Genomic DNA, 6000 nt, shown 5'->3' on the forward strand with positions numbered 1-6000 from the left:
AAATGGCTTGAGGTCTGTGGGTGTGAGGGCGGGGGCGAGAGGTCCAGCTGGCAAAGTGGCAGGAAGGGTCAGGCCTGCCAGTGGTCACGCCAAGGAGTTTCCAGCTGTCCTGGAAGGTCTGGGCCTTTGCAGCCTTTGAAGCAGGCGGGTGTCCCAACCCAGTGGGCCTGTGAGCTCACGTGGTGGCCATGCTTTCTGCTCTTGGGAGGGGCTCCCTGTTGCAGCCTCGATGGAGAAGGCAGGCAGAGGGCCGGGGGCAGCCCTGGGGGGGTTGTCCAGAACATTCACCTCTGAGCCACAGGGTCGGCAGGTGGCCTGGCAGGCGTGGACAATGCTGTGGTCGCTCACCGGGAGGGTCACAGACATGGTGACTTGTGCTTCCGGTCGGCTGCTCTCTATAAACAGGTATATTATCTGTCGACATCCAGAGAGCCACGAGGCGTGTTCCGCTGGCTGGTGTAAGTGGTCAGGCAGAGGTGAGCCTGGTGGCAGATCCTGCTCTTGAGACCTTCTCCCAGAACGGGGACAGAGCTCAGCACCACTGGGAGGTCGGGAGAAACGCAGACTTGGAGCCTCGGGACCCTGCAGGATCCAGTCCTGGGCAGCGGGGCTGGGGGCTGCCGAACCGGGTCTGGGTCACCTGAGCCTGCGTGCCAATCTGCTGGAGGAGGTACGGGTCGTCCCAGGCCCTTTGGATCTCGAGCCTTCCACCCTCCAGGGCTTCATGTCCCTGTGCTTGGATGGCTCCCGTCACTCTCCTGCTCACGCTGCCAGCTCCTGCCAGTCCTGCATCAGGATGTCCCTTGGGGCTGCTGCGTCTGTCTTCCGAGTGTCCTGGCCTCTCCCCAGGGAGGAAGGAGTCCGTTCCCACAGTCAGCCCCCTCCCCCCGCCCCCCCCCCACTCCAGCCCTCCCAAACTCCACCCTCTCTGTGCGGTCCTGGGAGCAGTTCAGCCAGACCCTGTGCTGACGGCACCACTGGCCGAGCGGCCAAAGGCAGGCGGGGAGAACTCCAGAGCTCCTGCTGATCGGCCGGCTTTACACCCCTGTGGCCCTGAGAGGCCTCAGCCGCCAGCCCCCTGTTCACCTTGCTCGGAGACAACCTTTCCCCAGCTCCCCTCCACACGTAGATGCCCGCGCCCTTTCCGTCACCCCCTGCTTTGTTCTTCCACTCAGGAAACAGAGAAGAAACCAGAAGGGACATGTACACGCTCCCGTGTCACAGCCACCGACCCACCAGCTCTGCCCCGGACCTCTACTTCCTTCCTGTTGGAAGGGAGGAACTCTACAGAAGTGGCCCACGCCAGCCTTACCGTTTGCTCCCCGGCCCGGCCATCGTCCTCTCCTTGGCAGGAATGTGACAGGCCAGGGCTCAGCTGTCCTAATTAGGTAAAAGTGTTGGCCCTGAGGTGCGTTATGGGTAAAAGCATCCTAAGGAGGAACAGGCCGAGTGAAGGGGACAGATGGGGACACGGCTGTGCGGTTCTGGTGACAGGACCCTGGGTGGCCCCCAGGAAGATGCAGGCACCCCCTGGCCCCGGTCCGCACTCCCCCTTGGGGCAGAGGGAAGGAGACTCCCCTCCCAGGCTGGACCGGTTGCCGGGGCCCAACAGCAATGCTCCCAGAATGCCCTGGGCCAGGCAGGATGTGGTCAGCTGGGGCGGGCTCCTCTGGCCCCCGGCCTCGGAGTTACTCCAAGTCACCGGTCGGTGGCCCACAGACTGTCCAGGAATTCCCGAGGCAGGCCGGCAGGAGGGAAGTGGGCAAAACCCTGGCTTGGTGGTCTAGGGAAATCCCCTCCTCCTAACCACCACCTGAACGCGGATGCTTTACTGGCCATGACTTCGGATACAGGAAGCATGGTCAGAGGCGGTGGCTGGGCACAGTGTCTCATTAATGTGGAAAAAACTATACCACAGCAAAGCTCGAGACAGCTTTCTGGCACTCTGAACATAGCTACTCTTCAAAAATTTTTCTAATGTTTTTATTTATTTTTGAGAAAGAGACAAAGCAGGGGAGGGGCAGAGAGAGAGGGGGACACAGAATCGGAAGCAGGCTCCAGGCTCCGAGCTGTCAGCACAGAGCCTGATGCGGGGCTCGAACTCATGAACTGTGAGATCCTGACCTGAGCCGAAGTTGGATGCGTAATCGACGGAGCCACCCAGGCGCCCCCCTGAACACAGCTGCTCTTTAAAGTTCTGAGGCACTTTGGGGAGATGGATAAGGACAGTGCAGTCAGGAGAGTGAATGACACCAGACAGTTCTCATCCTGGTACTTTTCACGGATGACCCTCAAAGCAAGGGCATTCGTGACACTTGGCACGGAGTCTGTGAAACAGAAGTCAGACATTCAACTTAACCTGTGGGCTCGTCGCTGGGGCTCTCCTTCCTCGACTCAGCCCGCTCCCCCTGTGTGTCTCTGAGACGTGCAGACGATTTCTGCGTCAGAATTTCTGAGCGGTGTCCTCTCCCGAATCCCCGTGCAGGCAGAGCCTAGACTGAGAGGACATCCATCAAGATGAGGGCCTGACCAGCGCTCGCTCGCGACACGGCACAGAGCCGGGCACGGCGAGCAGGAACGCAGGCCCAGACGCACAGTGACAGGAAAGGCTGCTGTGTCGGGAGGCCTTCGGGAGATGGTAGTGCCCCCGGAGCAGGAGGACCCCTCAGCGCGGCAAGCGGGAGCTGGGGCGGACGCCCTGGGCCATGGTCGGCACTCGCCGGTGGCCCATCAGATGGACTCAGGCTGGGAAATCGTGTCAGGGTCCCCACGCAGACTTGGCCTAAGTCCACAAGAGGCGCGGAGCCCGTGGGCCCCAGAGAGGCCGTGCACGTGGTGTGGCCGGGAGCGCTTTGCACGCTCGCCCCGCTGAACTCAGTCCGCCGTGGACCCCTTCCCAGGAGTCCTGAGACACGGTGGCCCGCTTCGTGCCTTCCTCGGGGGGAAGCCGGGAGACCCGGCCGGAGCTAGGGGTCATGTCTCCTTATTCGCGAAAGTCCTGGCCAATTTCTCGCTCGTGTTTCAGAAGCTCCACTTACATTTATAACCAAACTGGATTCTGTAAAGCACCCGTCACTGCTACCAATGTCTCCGGCTTTCACCGTGGATTTTATCTTATTTTTTCCTTAGATTGATTCTGCCTTTGACTCAAGACATTGGGGTCAAATACTTCGGAGGGTCTCACGGGGAAGGTCATCCTCTTGTTTCAGGAGTGGGAGCTGGGCACCCCCACCCAGGCCTGGGCCTACAGGGTGAGGGGAGAGCTGCTGTTTCCCCGGCCGCATGTGTGACGTCAAAGTATTTGTGGCTTTTTAAAAAAATGTAATTGCGAGGCGTGAATCTCAAATATGGCTGTTACCATGTTCCCAGGGAACCATCTGGAAAGTGAAAACAGTGTGTTTCTACACTGATGCGCTTTGGTTTAACGGCCCCGCTGGGGCCCCTGGGCAGGTGAGACTGGGGGTCGGGGTCTCCAGGAGGCGCCTGCTGGGCTTTCCATTCTCAGCCCGACGTGAAGCCAGCCTCGACACCCGCGAGCTACAATGAGCAAGGGTGTGTCCTCACCAGGGCCGGGTTTAGGGAGCCCATGAAATGTTGCTAGGTGTGGATGCCAAACCAACAGAAGAAACGCAAAGGGAAATAATGATGCAAAGAAGAAAAAGCAGTGACTGTGGGAATAAGATAGAAATAGAAACGACCAGCAGTGAGCACATTCGAGGCTGTGCACTCACATGTCATGGGACGTTGGGGTGAGTGTGTCGGGGCTTGATGGCTTTTGTGCAAATCACTGCAAGTCAGAACGGGAGTGCTGAGGTCGGCGGGCAAGACCTCTCTGGAGACGCACTTGCCTGTGGCTGTGGCTGCTTGTGGAAGGAGCAGCCAGTGCAAAGGCCCTGAGGTAGGAATGGGTGTGGCCTGCCGGGAAGAGTGAGACAGTCCTCTGCCCAGACACGCTGAGACAAGATGGGAGGGAAGCAAGCCAAGGTCGGAGGGACGGACCCCGTGAGCCGTGGCATTGGGTTCCTACAGCCGCTATGACAAGTGACCTCAGACTCGGTGGCTTCAAATCGCACAGATGTGTTACCCCACGGCTCTGCAGGTCCAAAGTCTGACACCGAGGTCCAGGTGCCTGCCTGCATTTCTTGGCTGGTGGCCCTTCTGATTCAAACTCTGGGGCCGCGGGGCCAGGTCTTGCCATGCTGCCGTCTGTCTGATGCTCCCCTCTCCTTCCAAGGACCCTCAGGATTGCGTTGGGCCCACCTGGAAAGCCCACGATGCTCTTCTTTCTCGTGAGCCAGCTGAGGGGCTTCCTTCCACAACCTTTGCCACGTCGGGTCAGGTACTCGCAGGCTCGGGGGGTTCGGACGCGGCCGTCCGAGGGGCTGGTCACCACCAGCCGGGTAAGCCGCTTGGGTTCTTACCCCGGGTATGGCAGGAAGGCGCTGGAGGAGAGCTCTGGCGGTGCTCTGTGCCTGGGGCGCCCCCGAATCTGAGGCTGCCCGCCGTGTGTGTTAGGCACGGAGGAGAAGGGGAGCTGGAGAGCGCTGCCCTGCACTGTCCAGCGTCCCGGGGCCCCGCTCGGCCCTCACTGCACTCCGAGCTCTCCACGCTACCTGTTCAAGAAGAGAGGGCAGGGTGGGCTTTTCTGTGGAGAAGCCCGGAGACCTCAGAGTGGGGCACGAGCCTGCGTCCCCGCAGGTTACAGGAGAGAAATCCATACCCTCGGGGCTCCCAGCCTTATTTTTGGCAACTGTCCCCTTTGCTTTTCCGCCCAGTTTAAGATTTTCTGAGTCACCCCTCAAGTATTTAATCACTCACGTGAAGTTACATGCTCCCCAGGATCAACGTTCTGGTACCACGGACAGTCTTTACAAAGGGAGTCCTATTCAGCTGCGTCCAGAGGCCGGCACACGAAGCTCCCTGCGACTGGCTAGAATCGTGGCAAATTGCTTTTGTGAATTAGCACAGGTCATGAGCCCCCCCTCCCCAGTGAAACTAGAAAACTGTCGTTTCAGGGGTCATCTCCGCCAAAGCCTGGAAGTTGGCGCCCACAGCTCGCGCTCAGGCAGCACACCGGGTCTTACTCTGCAGGACGCGTTACAACATTTTGAGAACCACCCAAAGGGAGGGAGGCTGCTTGCAAGGCAGCCAGGGGCAGGAGCGGGAGAGGAGCCCCAGGTCGTTCCTCCTCGCTGTCCAGGTCGTGGATGATAACGCACGGCGGGTCTGGGGCACCTGGGGTCGCTCGCCGACGTGTGGTCCCCGAGCCTCGGAATAGGTGGGTGTCCCGGGAGGCCAGTAGATAAGCTCCTGCGGCTTCGAGCAGCCAGAACATCCAGGCCGCGATTCCAGATTACCGCTTCTCCCCACTCAGCCCCCTCAGCCGTCACCCCGCCAGCCCACCGCGGCCGCGATAGCCAGGACCCTCTGATCGTGCCCGCCCGGCGCTCGTGGTACAAGGCGAATTTTCTCTGCTCTGCCCTCCAAACTTTCCATCGTTTCTTGCTCATTCGCACTTTGTTTCGTTTGCTTTTCACCTCTGTTTTGCTGGTTTTCAACTGTTCCGTCTCAATTTTTATCAGTTTTACGCATCACATCCGTCCGCGGTCTACTCGTCCTTCCCCATTTTCCTTCCTTGGTAATGTTTGCTCTTCTGGTCTCACACACTTCTTTTCTCTCAGACCTCAGATTAAGATAAACAGTTGCTAAAAATGCACAAGCTTCTTGGAGCAAACAAACGCTCAGAAATCATCACTGGGGCGTAACTGTAAATATCCCACTCCGCCCAATAACTCGTGCTTAACGATCCACAGAAGGGACAAGCTGATTGCCAGAATATTAAGCAAATAAATTCTCAGCAGCCAAAGTCCACAGGTGTACGATTTGGGGGCGATTTCCCGGACTCCCCGTCCCGAACTGCAAGCGGCAGGCTGTACCAAGGGCCCCGCCGCGCAGAGGGACGCCCTTGTCCCATCGACCACCGCCGGGCCAGCCTTTCTC

The sequence above is a fragment of the Prionailurus viverrinus genome, chromosome D4 (assembly GCF_022837055.1).
Source record: "Prionailurus viverrinus isolate Anna chromosome D4, UM_Priviv_1.0, whole genome shotgun sequence".
Taxonomy (NCBI): domain Eukaryota; kingdom Metazoa; phylum Chordata; class Mammalia; order Carnivora; family Felidae; genus Prionailurus; species Prionailurus viverrinus.